The sequence below is a fragment of the Lygodium microphyllum genome, chromosome 30, assembly GCF_053477565.2.
Source record: "Lygodium microphyllum isolate KBCC chromosome 30, Lygodium_microphyllum_v1.1.10, whole genome shotgun sequence".
Classification (NCBI taxonomy): Eukaryota; Viridiplantae; Streptophyta; class Polypodiopsida; order Schizaeales; family Lygodiaceae; genus Lygodium; species Lygodium microphyllum.
Window position 1 is genome coordinate 84,931,562 of NC_141164.1, and position 26,158 is coordinate 84,957,719.

The following is a 26,158-nucleotide window of genomic DNA, read 5'->3' on the forward strand; positions in this document are numbered from 1 at the left end:
TGGACGATGACGAACATGAAGATATGCATGATTTCTTAGAAGATGAGGACGATACTACTACTCCTTCGGATACTTTACCAGGTATGCCAACTCCATATTCTTTATTGACTATGAAATGTTTGGTGTACGGAAAGGAAAAGATTATTTTGCATGATGACGGTAGTACTCATGATTTTATTTCAGCAAAATTAGTAAAGGAATTGAAGTTATAGACTGTACCTATGCATTATCGTATCAAAGTAGCATTCTTAAGCACTAGGTATAATGGTACACAGGAAGTGCATGACTTAGAGATTCAAATTTGTCAATACACTGAAAGAAGAAATTTCCTAGTTGTCCCATTACAGTCGAGTGACATTATTTTAGGTATGCCTTGGCGTCACCAGCATAACCCAGATATAGACTATTCTACACGTTCAATGCATATAAATTTTCAAGGAAAACCTATTACATTATATGGTATGCATGCATCTAATGTTTTTCCACTGCTTTCGCATACTCAAGCTAAACGTGCATTACACAAGAGTAGTAAATCTTATCTCATTTGGGTAAATGAACTGCAAGTAAAAGAAAATCATATGCATCCTAGACATAAAGAATTTCTTGCACATTTTAAAGACTGTTTTGCCGAAGACCTACCACCTCGTTTACCTCCTTCACGTCCAGAAGACCATAAGATAGATTTGATTCCTGGTACACAACCACCTTGCAAAGCACCATATAGGCATAACCAGATAGAGCAAAAAGAAATTCAGAGTCAAGTTGATGAATTACTAAATAGAGGATTGATTAGACCTAGTAGTTCTCCATTCGGTGCACCTGTTCTGTTAGTCAAGAAAAAGAATAATACTTATCGTATGTGCATTGACTATCGAGCTTTAAATAAGATCACTGTAAAGAATAGGTATCCCATTCCTAGAGTTGATGACCTTATGGACAAACTGCAAGGATCTGTTATATTTAGTAAAGTAAACCTTAAGTCTAGTTATCATCAGGTGAGACTAGATACGTCTGACATATTCAAGACTGCATTTAGAACACAGTTTGGTCATTACGAATTTTTAGTGATGCCATTTGGATTGACTAATGCACCTGCTACGTTTAGTAGAATGATGAACCGTATATTTTTGAAATATCAGTATTGTGTAATTGCCTTCTTTGATGATATTTTGGTGTTTAGTCAAAATGAGAAAGAACATTATGAGCATTTGTCATTGGTTTTCCAGTTACTAAAAGATAATCAACTATATGCAAATCTTGAAAGGAGTGAATTCTTTAAAACAGAAATTGAGTATTTAGGTCATATTGTATCATCTAATGGAATTAAAGTTGATCCTAAGAAAATAGATGCAATATTGAATTGGCCTGTACCTAAAAACGTGCATGAGTTACGCTCATTCCTTGGTCTTGCTAGTTTCTATAGGAAGTTTGTACGTAATTTTTCATTACTTGCTTTACCACTGACTAAACTTCTGAAGAAAGGAATTGTCTATCATTGGTCCGAAAATCAACAGAAATCCTTTGACTTATTGAAACATGCATTAACCCATGCCCCTGTCCTACAGTTGCCTGATTTTAATAGACCATTCTTTCTAGTAGTGACCGATGCTACTGGATCACGAATAGGAGCTGTACTTATGCAGGATAATCATCCTATAGCCTATTCTAGTTATAAGCTGAAACCCTCTGAACTGAAATATTCCACATATGACAAAGAACTATTAGCAGTTGTACAAGCATTAAGACAGTGGAAACACTACTTAATGGGTTCAGAATTTATGATTAAGACCGATCAGCAAAGTATTAGACATTTACTTAGCCAACCCCAAATCTCTAACCGACATATCAAATGGGCATCTTTTATCCAGAGTTTTCATCCTATCATTCAATACCAACCCGGTAAAGAAAATGTAGTGGCTGATGCATTAAGTAGAAGACCTGCCATTCATAATATTTCTGTTATATCTTTTGATTCTTTGATTGCTATGAAAGATACTTATCATCAGGATATTACTTTTCATGCTGATTGGAATAAATTAGTTCAAAATAACTTGATTCTTATTGATTCATTGTCATATAATGATGGATTTATGTTTTATGAAAAGAGATTGTGTGTTACAATTCCATTCCGATCTTTTGTTTTGAATGAGATTCATTGTCCCCCATATCAAGGTCATAGAGGTATCGTATCTACTTTACGTACATTAACTGAAGATTTTTATTGGCCGCATATGGACACTGATGTATCTAACTTTGTTTTTGAATGTTTGATTTGTCAAAGAGTTAAGAGACATCATGGTAAACAGTATGAATTACTTATGCCTTTGTCTATTCCATCTAAACCTTGGGAACAAATTTCTATGGATTTTATTACTGGTTTACCTAATACTAAATCTAACCATGATATGATTTGGACAGTCGTAGATAGATTTAGTAAACAAGCATATTTCATTCCATGTAAGAAAACTTTAACAGCATCACAAGCAGCACAATTGTTTTTGAAAACTGTTTTCACTAACCATGGATTGCCAAAAGTTATTATTTTAGATCGTGATTCTAGATTTTGTAACAACTTTTGGATTACTCTATTTGCTAACCTAGGCACCAAGATTGATTTCTCATCTGCATTTCATCCTGAAACTAATGGACAAACAGAAGCCACTAATAGCACTATTCTAGATCTCTTACGTGCATATACTATTTCTAAACCTCAGACATGGGACACACATTTGCATTTATTACAGTTTGCATATAACAATACACCACACACATCTACAAAGAAAGCACCGTTTGAAGTGATTTATGGATATAGATTATCTACACCTGTTGCATCTTTGTCAAATAAAATTCAGAGTGCTGATGATATTGCTAGTATGCATAATACTATTTTTGATGAGGTTAAAGACATGATTGCTAAAGCCCAGCAATCATATACCAAACAAGCCAATAAGAAAAGACAAGCAATGAATTTTAAAGTTGATGACTATGTTTGGTTGAGAATAGAAAAACGTAGACTACAAAGTGTAGATAGACACCCAATTGTAAAATTAGCCCCTAGATTCTATGGACCATTTAGGATCATTCATAAAATTAATGACAACGCATTCAAGTTAGAATTACCACCTCATTGGAAAATTCACAACACATTTCACATTAGTTTGTTAAGACCCTTTAGAGGCCAATTACCTGTACACCCTGTTTATGAAAACCCACCTTTGTTAGAGGAAGCGACTGAAATACTTGAACCAGAAGCTATCATAGACACTGACTTTATGACCACTAGAACTGGCCGAAGATATTCTAGATATCTAGTTAAATTTAAGAACCATCCTGTAGAGGAAGCACAATGGATGCACGCTAAAGACTTAAATGCTTTCCCCACTCTGTTAGCTCCACATTGCGCTAATAGCAATTGAGGTCAATTGCTATCCCACCCTGGGGGTATGATGCCAGGAGGCATATTTCACGGTGGATTCCGTGAGGTTTTGCGGTGGATTCCGTAAACTTTGATGACCGGGGCTCATACACAAAGTGGATTCTTTGTGCGAGAAGTTGATGGGGACGCCTGTCCTTTTCGAGCGTTTCATTAATTTAGTGTGTACATGGGTGATTCCATAGCGGGTGATTCCGCAAAATGCATATTAAATTAATAATCGTTTATGAGTTTAGAGTGCGCACTCGTAATAAATTAAGGTTAGGATTTATTTCTAACCAGTTGATTTATTTATGTAGCTGAAGACTGCTAGGTATTCACTTTTGTCGGTTTAATTGTATTATTTTACTAACGATTGTGAATGCTTCAGTTGATGTGTAGAGATAGCAGCAGTGGCGGAGGAAAGCATTGGAGGATAGCGAGTATTCGATTTATGGATTATATTTTGATAGGCGCCACGCCTATATTTTGTCACGCCTATTTATTGAGGCGTTGGATATTTATTATTATTTTGTATGCGCATGGGCGCACGATTATGTTATTTCTATTTGGACATTGTATTGGGCATGCCAGACTCTTTGGGCACCGCCCATTAGCTTTATTCCTATTTTTGTGTTAAAGCAAACTCAAAAGCTAAAAGCTAGCTATTTTGTAATTTGGGCTATTATTTTGAGCTTGAAGGTGAATAATACATAAAATACATGCTTTGTGGAGCGCTCACACAAGGCATGGGGGTAAATTGCACCCAATTGGTCTCTTGCTCTTGTCGCTCATGCTTTTTACCTTGTAATTTGTGCAAAAAGTAGAGTTCTATTGTTCTTGGGGACCTTCCGGCATTCACTACGCGAGCGTACAACGTCCGATCTGCACGCCATATATGAACTACATAGAAGCTAATTTCGGTAGAACTACAAGAGCGAGCAATTGTGACAAAACCTATGACATAGAAGTCTGCACAAAAAGCTATTATCCTGTTTGGCTTCTTATTTCAAGTCCAGTTTACCTAAATTGACATAACTTTTGACACAGAACTGGAAATTGAGCACGGATTTTATAAGAAGAAAGATTGTGAGTCCTAGCACATGACAAAAACCGATTTTTATGAGAAAGGCGTTTCCTTAAGAGTTTCCCATATAGAAATGTTTAGGGTGTCCAAGTAGGGCAACATATCTACAATTTAAATGATGATCGATGATGATCGAGTGAACTTCTTCTATGCCTAAAATTCATAACATAAGATGCTCATTACATACACAATATATTAAATTCAAGGATGAAAATGATATAAATCAATAATTGAAGAGATATTACATAGATATACTTCTTGATTATCTTCTTCAAGGAATTGATTATAGTCGATCATGATAGCTCTGATACCATGTTGAGATATAGAGAGAGAAGATATATAGAGACATGAGAGGGGAGAAGAGACACGCCATATACACTCCCAAAGACTACATCATATTGATCACAATCTACATATACATAGGTGAGACCTAGTCTAGATAGGGTGAGCTATATATAGCTCCAACACTTGGGTTTAAGCTTGGGGAAGTTACTATATGTATATCCTCTTCATCACGTGTGTTCAAGGCCTATTTATAAATATCCTTATCTGTGAATTTTTCTTGAATTAAACATAAGCCTTTTCTATCCAATCTGTAAATAACCCTATTATATAACACCTTTCTATATGTAAAATTTTTATAAAAATGGTTTTAAAAATGCATTATTTTGAGCCCACACTATGCACACATATATTCATGAGTAATTCACCCAAGGATTTGAGTCACTCGAGGCCTTGATCTCCTTGGGACACTACAGTTTGGGGAAGTTTGATTTAATGGTCAAGTTTATTTTCAACCTTGAACTCCTTGTACACGTTAAAGTGATGAAATGTCTTCAATGTTAATAGTCATAACTAGATAAATGTATAGTGGGTGTGGTTAATGAATCAAAGTGATGAAATATTTATCTCCAAGAAGAAAAGTAGTTAGCATGTGAAATGAATGTATATAGAGAACATTATGTAAAGTGGATGACTTTACTAAGTGTGCACGAGAAGCTCAAAAAGGAAGTGCGATAAGTGAGCATGGAATTTTTAGTGCAAGAATTTTTGTTTTCATTTTTTAGAGGAAAATTTTACAAATATGAGAAAATCTATGTGATGTGTCTTTTTCTTTTTGGTTGGATTTGGTAAATTGGATATAAATGCAAAAGATGGAAGAAACACATGTGCATTCAATTGGTACGCTTTGTTTTCATGGATATTTAAGAGTTAATAGTTAGTGAGCCATCAGAGAGAGAGTAGGTTAGGAGACAAAGGATATAAGGAGGCAATAACACTAGTGGCACTGATATTATTGATTGAAAGATTGCTGGAAAGATTAGTGACATAGTATACCTTGGAGATGGTGGTAGATTCACAATTCAATAGGTGTATATGAAGATATCCATATCCATGGCCTTGTTGGTACTTTCATCTCCCAACATGACTTGCAAGGGACAATCACACATGACAAAGTTGGTGAGCTACTCAGGATGGTGGGTCCTATCATGTGTGGTACTTGTATCAAAGAGCCATTTGTCTTGGGGAAGGGTGGTTGTGTTGATAAAAGTTGAAAACATTTGAGGTGGTAATGTATCCTTGGGATTTACCACCAAAGCCTTTGTAGGGGTTATAGCTAGGGTAGAGTTGTTGCAATTTCAATTGTTATAACACATGCTCCTTCCTAGTGTGATTGTAGTCAGGTCCAGGTTTTAATTGTGGTCACAAGGAGAAAATTGGTGGCACTAACTCTATGGAATAGCAGAGCCTTATCATACTCAAACCTGACATGGGGGTATTCTAGCATTACGAATTCAACGATAGGGCATACCAAAAGAAAAGACTACCAATTGTACTATTGAGACAAGTACTTATTCAAGAAAAGAGAAGTCGATATATTCCATCAAGAGACTACAAGGTTTCATAATGAAATTGGAATATAGAGTACATCCCAAAAGGATAAACACTTAAGAGACATCCATGATAATGGACTAGATCATCTTGGCTACCATAGCAATGTTACATTGTATTGGATGATGTAAGGCGATCTCAAAATTTAGGAAAGGTTAGGACCCAAAAAAAGGAAGGAAGAGAAAGTAAAGAAGAAGAAGAAAGAGTGGAGTGTCAAGAGGCACTCATGGAAGGAAGAGAAAAACAACACTTCTTATTTGATCCTTTTATAGCTTCTCATGCTTGTGGTGTCATGAAGTCCATATGCCATACTCCATTAATGGCATAAGCTAGCTATTACTATGTCACTAGTGTCACCATTAATGGCATCTTTTAGCTACATTCTATCAATGCTATTTTGGGCCACCAATCCACATGGGAAAGGATGGGTAAATCTCTTGTCATGGGTCCTTATCCACACCATAAGAAATGGACCATCAATTTACCTATGTGAGGTAGAGCCACATCTTGATGCGCAAACTCTAGTAGTTGGATCCTATAAGCTTCTCCATCTTTTATGAACAAGAAGAGAGTAAGGAGGATTGAGTGCCATAGAAAGTATGAGTCTTTGAGACATGATGGTAGATAGTATTTAGATCAATATTAGATTTTCTCAAAAAAAGGAGAGAGGTAGAACCAAAGCATGTGAGCCGGTACAAGATCTTGGTATACTCTAATACCATGTGTGAAAATACAGAGTAAGAGTGCTAGAGTGCAAAAAAGTGGAAGAATTTCATTGAATACTCGATTATCATTGTGTTCACACATGTGATCTATATACAAGATACCTCATTATGAGCTCAATGCATTAGGTGGATTCGAGGTGGGAAAAAGCTCAAGTATTAGATAATATGATTGTGGATAAGAGGATGAGGACATTCATAAATGAAATGTGGTGAAAACATGGATAAAGCTAATTGCTTTTAGAGGCTTACACATGAGAGCACTATGTACTCTTCCAAGAATGTCTAGGTTACAACACCTCATTCCTCTCTCTCTCTCTCTCTCTCTCTCACACACACACACACACACACACACAATAAATAAGGTTCAAAGAAACCAAAAATATATATATTTTTCTCTTGTTATTCATTTTTCCTAAAACAATCAAAGCATAGTCTTTGTTTCCTTCTCCCCTTCTCTCATTGCATTTAAACTTTATGAGCAATCAACACATAAATTAATTATAGCAACATAATAACACATTTGATCTATTTCTCTTTGATTCATGGTCACAAATATAGACTTTTTACTAAAATCTATCACAAGAAATCTCAAATCTAGGTTTAGTTATAAGCATGTATATAAGAAATAACAAACCCTGCCTTCTTGAAGCCATGGCCTTTCTCAATACTATGTGAATTAGAGAAGTGCGTAGGGTTTCTCATAACAAGAAAAGAGACCAAGAAGCATGAAAACTATCGAGGGACTTTGTGCTTACCTTGTATTTTTACCACCTTCGATCTTGCTCTTTCTCAGTATGTTCTTCACCAAACCATAGAGCTATTCAAGATATATGGAAAATCTACTAGATTAAAGATGAGATATGAGAAGTCTCTATTGATTAGTGACATGGATGATGACTTGACAAAGCTAAGTTTGAAAGAAAAAGTATCAAACAGAGGGAAAATCTCTAGATATTCAAGCTTTTTTGTGGGTATTGATGCGAAAGAAAATGATAGAGCAAAATGGGTTCCTGAAAAGATTGAGAGGAAATGTAGGTATCAAAGTATCACAAATTGGTATTTTCATATGAAGGTGAGGACTTTGAAGTGTTTTATTTTTGGAGGGTCAAACAAAAATGTATAATCCTTAACCTTAATGTGGATTCTTGGAGGGAAGGTCTTAGGTTCTCTAGGTGGGATGGTAGGGTCATGAAGCTAGAGAAAGATGAAAATTTCTCCACCTTTAGCAAAGACTATTGCTAGAAAATGCATGTTCTTGGCTAGAAAAGGGTTATACGAAGCTTGCTTTTTGTTAATTTTAGGATGATGATAGAAAGAAAACAATTGAGAAGATAGGGACACTTGGGATATGTCCACAACCTATAGGATATTGTAGGAAGTTGTTGTAAGAAAATGTGAGGGGTTGACATATGCTTACAGTTAGCAATCAAAATACTAGTTCACTTGCATCACCCCTAAAGATTGTTGGAATGAGAACAATGTAAGCTATTCACTCAACGGTCATTAGACAAATCAAAAGATTGTTGGTACTCAAAAGAATTGGCATAACCTTACCCGTTTTGTAGCCAGAGATAATGATTGACAAAGACTCTTTTACCGTCCAAAAATTGGCATTAAAATGTGAAGACAGGTAAAATCTGTTGACCTTGGAAACTGAAGGTATCTGCAACAGCTCCCAAAAGTGTACCGTGAGCAGTTATGAATAATAAAATTTGCCAACGACTCTAAGTTGTAACTAGGCGAGAGGAGGTTGTACATATGCAGTAGTCTAGTAGATTGCAGTTGCGGACGTATTAAAAGGGAATCGTGGCCATGTTACGCGCGCACAATAATTTATGTCCAGAAACAAACCATCGGCCTTGCGAGTCCAAACCTCCCAATAATTTATGACGTCGATCGTCCAAGTAGTGTAAGCGTTGCACGAAAGGTGATAGGCGATTACCGCCGGAGCTGGCGGAATGGCTCGACGTGCTTTTTGTTATAAGCCCCTTGATCGTGATCTTCCCGACTATTAGTCATCCTTAGGTCAAATCCAACCTTAGCAGCTAACTATTCTCCATGACAAAGTGGTGACATCATCATTCATGCGTCAAACATATAAACAATGTAGGGTGCCAGGGATCGAACCCACGTCTTCATTTTGTTGACCAAGATAAACAATGTACCCTGCTAGGGCCTGGGTTGACCACGATTAATTTTTTTTTGTTGAACCATACGTGCATCTTTTCCCATCTTACTCTAGGAGAAATTATGTAGGCCGAATCACCTCTTTCTTTATGTATTACACAATCGCTTCTAGAATTTACTTTCTTCTTCTCACATGGTTGGAAGACATTATCCTTACCCCTGCAATAGCGCCTTTCTTTCCATCATCCAAGAATACTAGCACCGAATTATAAGTGGTCAGAGCTATCTTATTAGGTGAGCATGTGGCACTTAAAAAGCTATCCTACACCTAGAGAGAGAGAGAGTGTGTGTGTGTGCGTGTGTGGGGGCCGGTGTTCATGTGTGTGTGCATGATTCTAGCTTTGGAGAGTTGCAAGTATAAACTAATGAGGGAAGTTGTCAGTCCAAGAATAAAGTGAATGTCTTCCAAGCCTATGTCAATGAGTCTCCATAGAATGCAATTAGAAGGAGCGTAGATAGCCTTGGCAAGGGCCATATTTCTTTTTGGATGTGCAATGACAATTGTGGATAATGATCATTGGAAATGTGCATGAAAAAAAATCGTCAAGTTTGGGGTTGGCTTTCCCCCACTATCTTAATTATCACTCAATATATCTTGATGTTCTTAATAAATGCCACTTAGAGGTGGAGTAAGTTGAAAGGGTCATTCTATGCAAGTGGGGCCTGACTCGATATATACTATCGTATCAGATGGTTCCAATGTTCAAGGACAAGAATTTATAAACATCATGTTAGTTTCACCAAGGGGGGAGACATTAAATGATATACATAGCATAGGAAAAATTAAGTTAGGAGAATATATTGCAGAGATTTTATGCAAGGCTATGAAGACATAAGTCATTATCATGTGGTGCAAGTTGTTATGAATAATGTAAACAACTATAAAGATACATTTAGACTTGTAGAAGAGAGATATTCAAAGGTTACTTGTAGTAGTTGTAGCAAATTTACTTAATTGGGTACTGAAATACTAGTATGAAAAGGAGGATACAACTTGGTTTGCTAACATTATTGATGATTGCACCAACCTTGTCAAGTTTGTTCTCAAAAGAAGTTGAGTACTTAGCATATACAAGGCATTACAAAGGATTAAGGCCATAGACAGCCACGTTGACACATTTTTTGAATTGCAAAAAAAACTTACACACGCATCGAAACTCATATTCAAGACACTATCAATATACATGTAGTGCAAGTTGGGTTTATTTCATTCGAATTAACCTAATTGATTGTGACTTTTTTGATAACTTGTCTACAACTTACATAGATATGTTCATGTGATAATAAACATGTAAGCAAGAGAAAAAAAACCAAGAGCAACTAGTTACAAATTATAACCAAAGCCAGAATTTTGCAAGTAGTAGATGTGTGGTTTTATTTTACCCTCTGTTGCATGCAATTACAAATTGTTTATATGAACTTAATCCACATTGTATTAAAATATAAACACAGTATCATTGCTTGACATATATAACAATATATTGAAGGACAAAAAAAGGGATGGAAAAAATATACTCTTGTTTGAATTAAAAATTGAAATATGAGTTTACATGCAAGCTAAGTTTGGCTTGCCATTATGCATAACCTTACTCCAATGGTAAAGTTTGAAGCATCAAAATGTACACGGAAAGTGATAGATCAATCTAGGCTCTTGAAATGGTTATTGAAGTTAGAGCGTGTGTAAGCCTCTCATAAGCTTGCTAACATTCATTTGTCCATCCGAACCAATCAACGGTTTGTATAGACATCTAGCAATTAATGCATAGCTCAACACAAACCATATAGAGTATTAAGTAGAAGTGCCACCACCCGCCACACCAAACACCCAAGGTGACTCTCTCTCTCTCTCTCTCTCTCTCTCTCTCTCTCTCTCTGGTGGGTCTCAAAGAGACCCAAACCTATGTAGTGCCAACTTCCTTTCGATTACTAATTGTTATTCAGGGTATGGACTTAGCCAAAACTAGCCGAGAAAACTCTGTGATTGATAAAATTTTCACTGAGGAGGAGTTACATGCTGCAAGTATACTCAGACAATGTACCATTGTACTCGATGTTGCAAAACATCTGTTGTTATTGAGTAGGCTTCCACGAGTACTAGATGCCTATGCCACACTCTAGTACAATCCTGAGTTTCACAATTGGTTTTTATCCTCACGAAGTGACATGGATTCATAAATGTGTACATAAATAAACAATGAGTTTTGTTACTGTGTATAGATAATACAAAAAAAAAGTCAACACACACACAATGGCGGTCGTTGGCCTAAAATCAGCCGAACGAGTGCGTCTGATAGCGCGTCTACATCTCAGTGTAGACGCAGATATAGACGCAAAAAATGTTTCCTCTCATAGTGTCTAAGGGCGCGTGTGCTAGCGCGTGTACTCTGCAGTGTACTCGCGATGATACACGCGCTGCACAGAAGGTTGACCTGCAGTTTACATGCGATTATACACGAGCATTGACCTGGGATGGGCGTCTGACAACGCGTCTATGCTGCATCTTAGATGCATAGATAGACGCACTGGACAGAAGGTTCACTCTGGAGCGCGTATGAGGGCACGTCTAACCTACAATTTAGACGTGGGGATACACGTGCCAGGTCACCCAGTTCTGATAGTAAACAATATATTTTTGCAATGATGAATATGACCAATCCCATGTTTGTGTTTATCAGTTTTCTTGTTTAAGAGAAGCATTAGCACTTAAGTGTTATGCTCAATGTCTAAAGAAAGCTCTTTGAAAATGTAGGTAATATATGATTTTTTGTATGCAAATAAATTTGTCTTTTTCCTGTGTTTTTTTTACAGATGTCGTATCTTGGTTCATCTAGCAATGACCCGGATGTGGATCGCATGAATGATACATTGGCCTCCTTTGACAGGGGGATCAATGCATTTTTTGGAGGTTTTCCTAATAGGGAAGAATTCATGGGAGAGATGACCAGACACCTTGGCCGCTCTCCCACAGTGGACGAGGTGTTCAGTGTCATGTCTGGGACGCCTCTGGCGTCTTTGCCTGGCACTATTTCCCAGACTCCACATGCAAGTACTCCATATGCAGGTACTCCACGTGCTCCACGTGCATCGGCTGAAGCACAAGCATCTGTAGAAGCACGTGCATCTGCAGAAGCTCGTACGTCCAGCGAGGCAGAGGGTAGTCAATAGAGAGGGAGGAGGGAGAGTCGAGAGGGAGGACGAGGCTTGTGTGGGGGTTGCCTAGGAGGTGGCGAGTGATCACCCTCACCAGTAGATCACGTAGAGGAGGTTGTACGCCAGTACTATAGAGTTACAGATGCTGGTGGCATCTTTCATGATGATGAGGGAAGGGATGTAATGGCATACATGAGGAGCGTCGTGCATGCGACGTATAAAGATTGTTTCATTGCCTTCAAAAATCAGAAAAGTGGCTTGTGGCAGGAGGTCTTGAGGGCAGTCCATAGAAGGTATCCAAATCCTGAGGGTCAGCGATTCTGCGGTGATTGGGGATGTACCCACCTCATGACACGGGCCAGGGACTCACTGCGGAGGCTGGAGGAGGGGCGTGGAGCCTATAGCCAACAACCTATGTGCCACCGCATAGAGTGGAAGAAAGCCAAGAAGAAAGCAGCTGAGAAAGTGAAGAGTCGCCAGCATGTAGAGGCGCGATGGATCCAAATGGAAACCATGGGATCGTCGCATTACGGATCGAGCGGCAGAGAGTCATGGGAGGCAGAGTTTGTAAGTATATTTTGATTTCTAGTTTTTTTAAATTTATATTTCTTTCAATTCTTTATATATTTTAGTCTAATATATTGACTCATAATTTTTTGTATATCTCTAAATGTTTTGCAGACTACCATCGTTGATAGGACACCTACTCCTAGAGAGGTAGGTTACCATCGAGGCCATAACCGCGCAGCGACATGGCTTCACTTTTATGAGGAGGGTCTCATCACTGAGGACCAATACAACCGCACCATGAGGATTTGACAGCCAGAGGAGGTATGTTTTTCTTACTTTCCTATTAAAAGGATAGCTAATTATAACTTTTTCTCCACCTTGTCTATGTAAGCAACCCTGATCGTTTGTGTGTGTAGGCGAACCCGGATGTGGAGCATAGCGAGGAGGGGGATAGCGACACTAGTAGCCATGGTGGTACTAGCGAAGATGTTTCCTCTTCAGATTCGTAGAGGAGCACCATACCTCCTCATGAGGCCTTCTTTTCTTGTATATGTATGATATCTCTTTGAGCCTACTGCTTGCGGCCACGCTTTAGGTCGCAAGCACTTAAACTTCCCTTGTAAATGCTTTTGATATATAATGAATACATGGACTTTTATTTTCAATTCTCGTGTCCGTAAGATACATTGTCTTTTTCCCAAATACACAATCTGATGTATGGGAGGGGGGAAAAAAAAACCAGAGAGCATGTTGCTCATGCTCTCTGGCAAAGCAACCACATACTCTCTAGTTTTTTTTTCCAGTTTTGTTTTGCGTGTCTATCAGCGCATCTAAATTGCAGATAATTCACGTTTATACGCGCGTCTATAATGCAGACTACACGCGCTTATACACGCACTTCATAATTCAAATTTAAAAAAGAAATTAAATATCTTTTATAAAAAATGTCATTTTTTGTTTTCCGTTCACGTCTATCAGTGCTTGTAAAAGCGTGTCTACCAGCGTGTCTATATGCGCGTGTATATGTGTGTCTATTGCGCGTCTATTTGTGCATGTAAATTCATTGATACATGCGATTATAGACGCGCAAATAGACAAGCGGATAGAGGCGCCCGTAAGAATTTCTCTATATTCAAAAATCGCATCTAAATGTGCGTTTATGAGGCCTTTTTGTTGTAGTGTGGCACAACTTATGCATCTTAGAGATGACAGCTTTTCCATCATCATTCATGTATAAATGGCCAGAGGCCTTATCTATGAGATACGAGTAACCTACAAGATTTTACAAACGGGTACTTTCATGACATTAATACAAATGTGTCAAACACAACTTGAATTGATAAGTGCTATTGCGAAAATCTTCATGTGAAAATACATACCTGGAGGAGTGGGTTTCGTGAACTTCTTGTTGGCCCTGGGAGTGATCGATGGGGTGCGTGAAGGAGTGGGAGCAGTAGACGTCTGCCTGCCACCGCCAGTGAAAGACGGTGTGGACTCCCTGGTGGCAGTGCGAGTGGGAGAGACTGCATCCGCGTCCCCACAATAGGAGCTACCTCCTCCTCGACCACGTGACTCTGAAGCAAAGCAAGACCTGCAACTGCGTCTACTGGAGACCGAAGCATCGGACCGTCTAGAGTCTGCCGATCGTGCTGAGGTGGAATGGAAAAGCTGTGCATCGGCTCTATCTCTGACCCGTGCTAGCTGCTCTGGTGAGAAACGTGCTAGCATCATGTCGATGTCGTCATCTGTAAAATCCCGACTCATCCTGCTGGACATGCCCAAATCCTAAACCTGCACATACAAGGAAAAATAAGTCAATTAGATAATGAATTGCAAGACATAATAAAACTAAGACTTAATTTGCAAGACTTTATTTTAAAATAATAATAATAAATAGATAATACAAAATACCATACTCCAAAAACATACAAATTATCCTAACCGATTTGCAAAAAGTAGCATTGCTGTAGTGGGAGGAATGTTTTGATCGAGTCACTTTTGTTTAGGGTTCCACAATCTCATCTTGACATAGCTCAGTATACATCGGGAGATCTATACAAAATTCTCCATAAAATTAGGACTTTGCTTCATTTTCAAAAAACCCATCCTCTATCTCCTCTATCTCCATATGTGAGATGTCTTGGTCCTCCAGGCAGTTCATCCTAGTTTCTTGTATGCCTTCTGTCATTGCTGCTATTAAAGGTGTCTCTTCTATGATTGGTATGGGGGTTCTGGCAAACATGGGGATACTCCTAGATGTCATGGGAATGACATACCACCATTGAGGTTGTTGCGGATTAGGGAAAAAGACGACCTGATCCATATTACGACTAGTATAAAAGTCCACTTTGAGATTGCTAAAGTGCGTCAAGTATTAGGGACTCTTACCTGCTCACAGTGATTTGGCAAAACAAATGTATCACTCAAATCGGTCCACTTCTTCGTTCAGTCAATCTCAACAAAGCCACTTGGCCCTCGCGGAACAGTTGCACCTGCTCCTTCAAGAGTAACCTTGAACCATTGCATATCAAATATGGTCACGGAGAAACTTCGATAGTCCACTTCAAGGATACTCTGTAAACATCCGAAATACTCCATCTCTACAACTACACGGTTTGGATCTGTGGCACGTCGTCGGATTTCTTGCTCAAACATTGCCATCACTCCACAGTCCATTGTCGAGCATAACTTGTCGATGTGCTCTACTCTGAAATGTCATCCATGTGACCATGCTACACTATGGACCTTATACTAGGAGAAGAACAAGTATATTATTTGTGATTTCTCATATAGATTGTAATTTCTTGGGATTGCATCCATACCTTGGGATTGCATCCACGTGAGAAGTCCCACTCTTCTTCAGTAAACCTGTTTCTCCATCTTGAGATGCTTTGGTTAGGGCCTCATGTAGCCATCTAGTGGACATGAGTAGAGGCATCTCCTCTAAGCCCTTTGGATATCCAATGGGCCATTGCCGCATATTTTGTCGAAAGTTAGATCTTGCAAACTCTCGCTTAGCACGAGCATTCTCATACCGTTGCAGCCACTTCTACATCGTAGCGCTATGCAGCATACAAAATCGGTTCACCTTGGACTGAACACACATGTACAATGAGGCATGTCATAACACCAACATCACTCAAAGAAAACTAGCAAAATAAGAAAACACGCTTTACCAGAGCATTCTCCATAACCTGGAAAGTCATGCATGGTCCACATAAGATTTGCCTTATAGTTGCGGATCGCCTACCAATATGTTTGCTCATGTCCTCCACTACAATTCCCTCCCACAACTCCTTTAGCTCATCAATCAGTGGAGAGAGGTAGATATCCATATTCTTGACTTTGTATCATCCAGGCACAAGCAAGTTGAGCAAAAGGTGTCCTTTCTTGGTGGAAAGCCATGGCGGTATATTGTAGTTAACAAGGACCACGGGCCATACACTATAGGAAGTGGAACGTAAACCAAAAGGATTTACCCCATCCATGGCAATACTGAATCGTAGATTCCTCGCCTCCTTTGCAAAGTCAGGGAAAGTCTCGTCAATGTGATGCCATGCTTTTGAGTCAGCTGGTGCCACATGCCATATAGTCAAATTTGCAAAACTCTTGGTCTAAAAAATGTGACGAACACGCAGTATCAGTGAAAAGTGCCTCAAAACCTTCTGCGGAACAGTCTATCCTTGCAAGTCATTTCGATACCTGTCTGCGCCGCACTTGGGACATGTGGCCAACAATGTAAACTCTCCCTGGAAGAGAACACAATCATTGGGGCAGGCATGAATACAATTATAATCCATGCCTAGCTATCGCAGCACTTGTCTTGCATCGTCACGAGACTCAAGCATCGTGTTTTGGGTAGGCAAAATGTAACATTTCAACGTTCTACAAATTGCAATGAAGCATGTTATTAGAGTACTACATAGTATATTTTAATGGCTTTCAATAAAGAAGTATACACATCATAATATACCTGAATAGCTCTGTCACACTCGCATCGCTCCATCCATACTTTGTTTGTATCCTCAACAATGCAAGAAGTGTCTTCAAACGGGATACCTGACTCCCATCATACAATGGAATGGCAGCCTCCACAATTAAAGGATCTTGGGATTCAAAGTCCGTCGGAAGCAATGATTCGATCATGTCCTCTAACTCAGGCTCCAAAAAAGCAGGAGGATCGTCCATGTCTCCAGCATTCTCACCCATAGAAGGGGGTTGAGAGTTATCACCTTCTATGAGACAGTTAGTTATCTCTGACAGCATTTGTATAGAGCGCGGACGAACCCATCTTACTGGATGCAAGAGATCTGCGGACTGCAATGTATCGATATGGCCCTAACCCTGTAAAGGACGTTAAGGAGCTAACTTCTAAGATAATCCCAAACTGTTATACTTAAATCAATTACATGTCATATAGTAATAAGAGAGAACTTACCGCAATCTCGTAATTTAAGACTGCTTGGTCGATTATCTTAACTCGAAACTCTCCATACCGTTGCACATGCTCTATGGACAAACGATTTTTCTGACGAATGGCCAATTTGCATTGCGTGCATGGACAAGGAACATGTTGATTGAGCCAAGCCTCATGATCACCACCATGTTGGTCGTGAGTGCTAGACATCTTGACTGCAATGTAATGGAATGATAATTTAATAACGATTCTATATTGTATATTGGGACCACTCCACTATATATATTTTAGGTCCTTTTTTTTTTAATTTCATACCTATCTCTTTGAGTTCAGCTCTAAACTTATCTATCTTTGAGGTCGACTCTAAACTATGCTCACACACATACATTTTTGTACCTACATTGCAAAGAATAAAAACCAACACAAAAACATTTTTGAAAACACTCGCTTCCATTTCTCTCTCTTTGAACACTTCCTAACCTACATTTCAAAGCAACACAAAGCAACACAAAGATCGAAGACAAACCAATACTTTCTAACCTACGTTGCAAAGCAAAATAAAGATTGTAAAGAAACCAAAACAGGGCATACCGTTGTGCTCTCTTCTTCTTCCACGACCTCTTTGTACGGGCGACGCTCTTGTCCTCGTGTGCGGCTCACGGCTTGCTTCCTTGCTGACCTCCCTCTCTTGCTCACCTCCCTTTCTCTTTCTCTCCGCCTTTGCGCGCTCATATGAAAGAAATGTTCGGGTTTTGGGGAAATGTTACCGCGGTAAGTCGTCGCTATTAGCATCAGTATCTGCATCGCTAAAAATGTTGGTATTTGTGTGGCTAAAAAGGTTGGTTATTAGCGACGCAAATACCGATGCTAATAGCGACGCTAATACCGACACCGAAAAAAAACGTCGCTACTTAGCGTCACTATATATGTGTACCCTTGTAGTGTATGTCATTCCCATGACATCTAGGAGTATCCCCTTGTTTGCCAGAACCCCCGTACCGATCGTAGAAGAGACACCTTTAATAGCGGCAATGACAGAAGGCATACAAGAAACTAGGATGAACCGCATGGAGGACCAAGACATCTCATCTATGGAGATAGAGGATGGATTTTTTTTAAATGAAGCAGAGTCATCATTTTGTGGAGAATTTTGTATAGATCTCCCGGTGTATGCTGAGCTATGTCAAGATGAAATTGTGGAACCCTAAACAAAAGTGACTCGATCAAAACGTTCCTCCCACTACAGCAATGCCACTTTTTGCGAATCGGTTAGGACAGTTTGTATGTTTTTGGAGTATAGTGTTTTGTATTATCTAATTATTATTATTATTTTAAAATAAAGTTTTTCAAATTAAGTCTTAGATTTATTATGCAATTCATTATCTAATTGACTTATTTTTCCTTGTATGTGCAGGTTTAGGATTTGGGCAGGGACTGCAGGATGAGTCACGATTTTACAGATGACGACATTGACGCAATGCTAGCGCGTTTCTCATCGGACGAGCTAGCACGGGTCAGAGATAGAGCCGATGCACAGCTTTCCTCGTTCCACCTCAATACGATCAGCAGACTCTAGACGGTCCAATGCTTCGGTCTCCAGTAGACGCAGCCGCAAGTCTCGCTTTGCTTCAGAGTCACGCAGTCGAGGAGGAGGTAGCTCCTGTTGTGGGGATACAGATGCAGTCTCTCCCACTGGCACTGCCACCAGGGAGTCGACACCGTCTTTCATTGGTGGTGGCGGGCAGACGTCTACTGCTCCCACTCCTTCACGCACCCCACCGATCACTCCTAGGGCCGACAAGAAGTACACGAAATCCACTCCTCCAGGTATGTATTTTTGCATCCTTTTTCGCAGTAGCACTTATCAATTCAAGTTGTGTTTGACACATTTGTATTAACGTCATGAAAGTACTCGTTTGCAAAATCTTGTAGGTTACTCGTATCTCATAGATAAGGCCACTGGCCATTTATACATGAATGATGAGGGAAAAGCTATCATCTCTAGGATGCATGAGTTGTGCCAATAAGTATTTCGGCACAACATTACAGACAAGTGGAAGGAGATCCCAGATGCCAGCAAGGAGTACATAATCGATACATTGTATCGAGAGTTCCCTCAGTGCCCTGATCGAGAAGCTCTATGCTCGCGAAAGACCGGTAAGTAGTAATAAATATCATTTCTAATTTGAGAAATCTGTCATTATATATCAATTTGTATTTGGTACTCACAATTATATATGTATTTGCTGTTGCAAGCTCCCTTCGGTATGCCACTACAGCGAGAGGAGTTTTTTGATGCAGATGAGTCGTAGAGAGCAGATTAGGCTACATAGGATTACTCCCCATCTTGTATTATGTAAGGCCTTATGGCCTCTATCCTCCATATGTAATAGCTAAGTGTATATGATTCGGACTTCTATGTTGTAGCATGACTCCATATACACATCTCCATGTTATTCACCACATATTGATGTACATGTATATACATATTTGCTTTGTCGTAGTAGCACTTCTCAATTTAAGTTATGTTATTTTCTTTATCAATACAGTGCACATTTGTGTTAATTAATGTCATGAAAGTACTTGTTTGCAAAGTCTTGTCATTATTTGGGATCGATTGTCTAACTTCTTTGACAGCAGGAATTGTCTCTTAGCCCTGTGTGGCTCTAACTATGGCAGGGCTACATCTGTAGCCCTGCCACAATATTTTTTTTCTGCAATTGTCGATATTAGCGTCGCAAAATAATTCTGCAATCGTCGGTATTAGCGTTGGAAATTCCTCTGTAAGCGTCGCTATTTTTATTGCTAATTAGCGACGAAAATAGCAAGGCAAATAGCGACGGTTTTGTAGCGATGCTAATAGCGATGACGGGGATATTTTTCATATATAAATAAAACATCGTTATAAACGTCGTTATAGCATGTATATGTTGTAGTGACACTAGCCATGAACACTACACTACAACAGAAACGAGGCATAGATGCGCATGTTAGATGCGCAAAGTCGGGCGCATCTATCATAGTGTCTATAACTGCGTGTAAACGTGCGTGTAAATAGATGCGAATTGTGCGTCTATATATCCGCGCAAATAGATGCTAATATAGACGCGTCAGCAGACGCACAATTATTTAATCACCTAAAATTGCAATTCACATAATTAAAAAACCAAATTTAATAATTATTTAACCACCTGAAATTGATTCTTGAGCATGCACGTGTGCGCATGATAAAAACCATAGAATTAAGAAATATACACATTGAATCATTGAATTAAAAAAATAGAGTTAATGATTACTCGAAGTACCATTGGCATCCTCGAAGTGAGCAAGGATACCACAATCTTGGGTATTTCTCTTTTCATCTTTACGTTGAGTTCGAAGATGTTTACCCTCGCACTAAAGTGCATTGAATAATGTGCACTAGTCGTAAAAGATAAAAGATCAAACTAGACATGATGGACCCTCACGAGGTGTTCAAATAACTAGACATGCTGGACCTTCACGAGGTGATTGTAGAAAAATATACTGGGTAGATGAAAGAGCCCTTAAGCTATGGTACACTTACCTGGGCCTTAAAACAAAGATCAGCATTACTCCTACTCTAGACTTGGATAAAAGTGCCAGTGAAGACTCGAGTGTTTTATGGCTTGAGACTCAATCTATGAATGTAAAAACATCACGTCCACATCTAGGTTCTATCCCACCCTTCAAGTTCAAAAAGGGCATGGGGTTTGGAATTCCTAGCTTTTTTAAAGGCAAGCCAAAACCATTGAATAGTTTGATGGAAGGCCCTCCATTTTTCTATTTTGAAAATATTGAGAACGTTTCCAATTCAGAGTGGGAGACCATCAAATGGCATTTTAATGGCATAGATCTAGAGTTCACAGACTCTAGATATTTTTCAGCATGCTTTAGACTGAGGTGGTTATGTTTATAACCTTCCAGTAGATGGAAGAAGGTTGATCCTTCCCCTTGCTCCCATGACAATCTTTGACGTGTTTCCGAAAACAAAGAAGTATTGGCCCCCATGGGATCCCAGAGAGAAGCTGAATTGCATAAACACACGGGGTGCCCCTAGTACTATATGTGGATTGATCAGAAAAATATTTTCTTCCCACAAAGAAAGCAAGATACCTTCTTATCTTCAACATGAGATTGTCCTGGCATGCAAAATATGGAACTTGGTTTGGGTCAGCCCAAGCCAAGCTGCCCCACTTGAACCCCATGAGATTGAGCTAGTGGAACAAAACCTTCCAAACAGGCCGATTTCAAATGGAGGATGATGTTAGAGATCTTACTGATGATAAGTTGGCTGAGATTGTGGATGCAGTGGGAAAGATTGTGGATGCCAATTCATAGCATGAGTAGATCGATGTAAATCAGTTGGCTTGTGCATATGCAAGCTATTCCAATCATGTCAAGGTGCACTTATAGCTCACATATCTTTGATTGATTGATGGATAATATGCCTTTCTCTATCTCTTTCGTGTACACCTTCATTGCATTATCTTTCTCTTGCTAAAAACCATTCGTGCTTTATGCACCTATTGATACGTAAGTGGGATAATATGCAATTGTAAGTGGGATGGTCTAGTAAGTCACTACATATATATGTACCAATTGACTTGCCAATGTGTTATCTCTTATCCTCAAGCTTTGTTATATATGTCACCACATAGGTCAATTGCTTCCCTAAATGCATGCATTGATTGGATAGGGCATGCCCTATACAAATGTGATTGGATAGGGCATGATGATTGGATGTATATATAAACCAAAGGTTGACTTGTGCATTTACAATATGTCACCACATAGGTCAATTGATTCCCTAATTATGCATGCATTGATTCCTTAAATTGTTCCTACGCGTCTATAAGCGCGTGTAACAGGAATTATCTGCGCATATACATGCGCCATTACACGCGTTGACAAACGCGCCACGCAAGTATAGAAAAATTTAAAAAAAGTTGTGGCTTTCTTTTCAAACCTGTGCTTTCCTGCATTTTTTGTGCATTTTCTGCAGTTCGAGCTCGACATCACTACTCGTGTCTATCTATCACTTCATGAAGACAATGAGGCAAGGAAATAAGAGTAAAAAGAGGTGAGTTCTTCTTCTCTCTCTCAATCTTGTTTGGTTTCTCTGTTTGTTTGTCTCTCTCTTCTCTCTCTTCACATGCTGGATCTTGTCATCTATGGAGGTTTTTTAGCTTTGTTTTTTAAGCAAGTTTAAGAAGAAATGGTGCGACTGTGTGCATCTGTCAGCACATCCAGATGACAGTGTAGACGTGGCTATAGATGCGAAAATAGACGCGCTGAGACACACCCACAGAGACGCGCTGACACACGCTAACAGAGACGCGCTGACACACGCTAACAGAGACGCAGGTATAGATGCGCACAAAGACGTAGGTATAGACGCTGTATGTAATATGTTTTATCTGTACAGGGTAATATGATTTTTCTTGTGTAGATGTGGAATCCTGGATCCTCTAGCACCCCATTCAACAAGGAGCAATTCATGGGGGAGATGACCAATTATCTTGGTCGCCCTCCCACTACAGATGAGGTTTTCAGTGTGATGTCTGGGACACCTATAACATCTTTGCCTACACAGGGATCAGCTGAGGTACATGGATCGGCGGAAGCACGTGCATGTGCAGAAGCATGTGTATCGAGTGAGGTAAAGGATAGTGCACGTCGAGGGAGGAGGGAGAGTGGTGCGGGAGGACGAGGAGGTCAAGGGCTTTGTGGGGGTTGCCTAGGTGGGGGCTCTCGATCACCCTCACCGAAAAATGAGAGAGGTGAGCCTCCACAAATGTACTACTCTATCACTGATGTTAGTAGTATCTTGCATGATTTTGAGGGGAGGGAAGTGATAGCCTACTTGAGGAGTGTCATACATGCCACATACAAAGATTGATGATTCCCTTCAAGCACCAGAAAAATGGTTTGTGGCAACAGGTGCTGCGGGAAATACATAAAAGGTACCCTAATCGCGAGAATTCACGATTCTCAGATGATTGGGGATGGTGAAAGGTGAGAGATCCACTTCATAACAAGAGGTCTCACCTTATGACGCGCGCCAAGGAGTCATTGTGGAGACAAGAGCAGGGGCGCCCTGGATATGGCCAACCACCCAATTGCCACCGCAAGGAGTGGAAAGAGGCCAAGAAGAGAGCAGCGGAGAAAATGGCAAGTCGCCAGCATGCAGAGGCGCGATGTATCCAGATGGCAACCATGGGATCGTTGCATGATGGATCGGGTGGCAGGGAGTCATGGGAGGCTGAGTTTGTAAGTATTATTTGATTTCTTTTTTTAAATTAAATTTTGTAATTTGTTTCACTTCATTATGTAGTATGTTTTAATACGTTGTATGTTCAAATTGTTTTGTAGTATCATATCGTTGGTAGGATGTCTACTCCTAGAGAGGTAGGCTACCATTGAGGTCATAACCGAGCGTCCACTTGGCAGCATTTCTACGAGGAGGGACTCATCATGGAGGAGCAATATAATCGCGCCATGAGGATTCCACCACCAGAAGAGGTATGTTTTATTTTTTACATGAAAAGTATAGATAACTCTAATTTATTGTTTGTAATGGTATTTATATACCTTAATCCTTTGTTTAGGAGAACCTTGATGCAGTTGAGGATAGCGAAGGGGGGACTAGCAGTAGCAGTGGTGGCAACGGCAGCGGCACAGACAGCGGTGCTGGTAGCGATGATGATGCCTCTTCTGAGGAGATATAGAGGAGCCCCATGCATGCATGCCTCCCCTTACACTACAAGGGAATGGGGCAATAGCGATGCCGATTAGCGACGGCGGATATCGGTGTCGCTATAGGCGTCGCTATTGGCGTCGCAATTGGCGTCGCTATTTGCGTCGCATATAGCGATGCCAATTGCGACGCCGCAGGGAAAAAAAGCGCGGCCGAAACCAGAGCGCCGTTTTCATTTTCTTTTCTTCGCCTTTCGAGAGCGAGAGTGAGGGAGAGAGCCAAGGCTTTGTGAGAGAAGAGGAGGAAGAGACTTGCTGCCGCCGCTGCCGCCGCCACCGCCACCGTCGTTGTTCGCGAAGGAGAGGAGGAGCCCTCGTTGCAAAGAGAAGCCGCCCACGCTCGCCATATCTCATTGGTGAGTCTCCCTCTCTCTTTCTTTTACTTGTTGAAGGTTTTAATCGTTTATTTTTGTTTGTTTAGGAGAGGAAAAGAAAGAGAAGGAGAGAGAGAGGGAGAGAGAGGGAGAGAAAGAGAGGGAGAGGGAGAGAAAGAGAGTGAGAGTGCATTCTCTCTCTCTCTCTCCCTTTTGCTTGTTTAATGTTTAAATTACTTTCTTCTTTGCTTGTTTAGGAGAGGAAACGAGAGAGTAAGAGAGAAAGAGAGGGAGAGGGAGAGGGAGAGGGAAAGAAAGAGAAAGAGAAATAGAGGGAGAGGAAGAGGGAGGGGGAGGAAATAGGAGAGGGAGAGAAAGAGAAAGAGAGGGAGAAGGAGGGAGAGTGCATTCTCTCTCTCCCTCCCTCTCCCTTTTGCTTGTTTAATGTTTGAATCACTTTATTTTTTGCTTGTTTAGGAGAGGAAATGAGAGAGAAAGAGAGTGAGAGGGAGAGGAAGGGGAAGGAAATAAGAGAGGGATAGAAAGAGAAAGAGAGGGAGAGTACATTGTATCTCTCCCTCTCCCTTTTGCTTGGAGGATGTTTAAATCACTTTATTTTTTGCTTGTTTAGGAAATGAGAGAGAAAGAGAGATAGAGAGGGAGAGGGAGAAAAACAGAAAGAGAGGGAGAGGGAGAGGGAGAGGGAGGGGGAGGGGAAGGAAATGAGAGAGGGAGAGAAAGAGGGAGGGGGAGGGAGAGGGAGCGAGGGAGAGGGAGAGGGAGAAAGAGGGAGAAAGAGGGAGGGAGAGGGTGAGAGAAAGAGAGGAAGAGAGGGAGAGGGAGAGAAAGAGAGGGAGAGGCAAGGGAAGGAAATTTAAGATAATATACGTATTGATAATGGTATGCAATGTGCTTTGCATACGGCCACGTACTTCATCAAAATTAACCCAAAATTATTGTTATAGAAGAAGAAACCCTTAAATTGAGTATAGGATAATTTCTCTTAGGTCTTATGACTATGAGTAAAATTGGTTGAAATAAATTTTATTACTATAGTTATAAAATTTCATAGATGGCGCGCATTAATTTTAAAATGGATTACTTATACTCAAAGCCGAGATATAACAAAAAATTATCTACCGGGACAAACAAATCGTTGAGCATGATACAAGGCCGAGATATAACATCGGAAAATCTCTCGACTACTATATACAATGCAAGGTTTATGGTCAACTTGCAACTTGACGTATATCTCCATAAAGCTATCCATTTAAGCCTCGTTTGCTGTAATGTAGATAAGATGGCAAACGAAGAAGGTCCTATTGTTCAAGACCGCGAGTCGTATCTTAATCAGCGTGTCCCATGTCCTTGCTCTCAATGCAAGTTGGCAATTAGACGAAAACGCCGATTGTCTATAGAACACGTACGAGATTTGGCGAGTTTCAATCTGAGATCATTGATCAGGCGATTGCAGATTTTCAACAAACAGTAATTTGAAGTTAGCATTTTTTATACATTGTACTCTCAAGCTAATTGAAAACCATACACAATAAGATTGGGTCTTGTTGGCAAATTTTGTATCCAGGGGGGTGATGTCTCGACCCAAGGGGGAGTGCACCCTTTGCGGCCAATTAGAAGAGTTCGTGGACGTGCGATGGATGGATGGCAGTGGCCAATCGACCACTC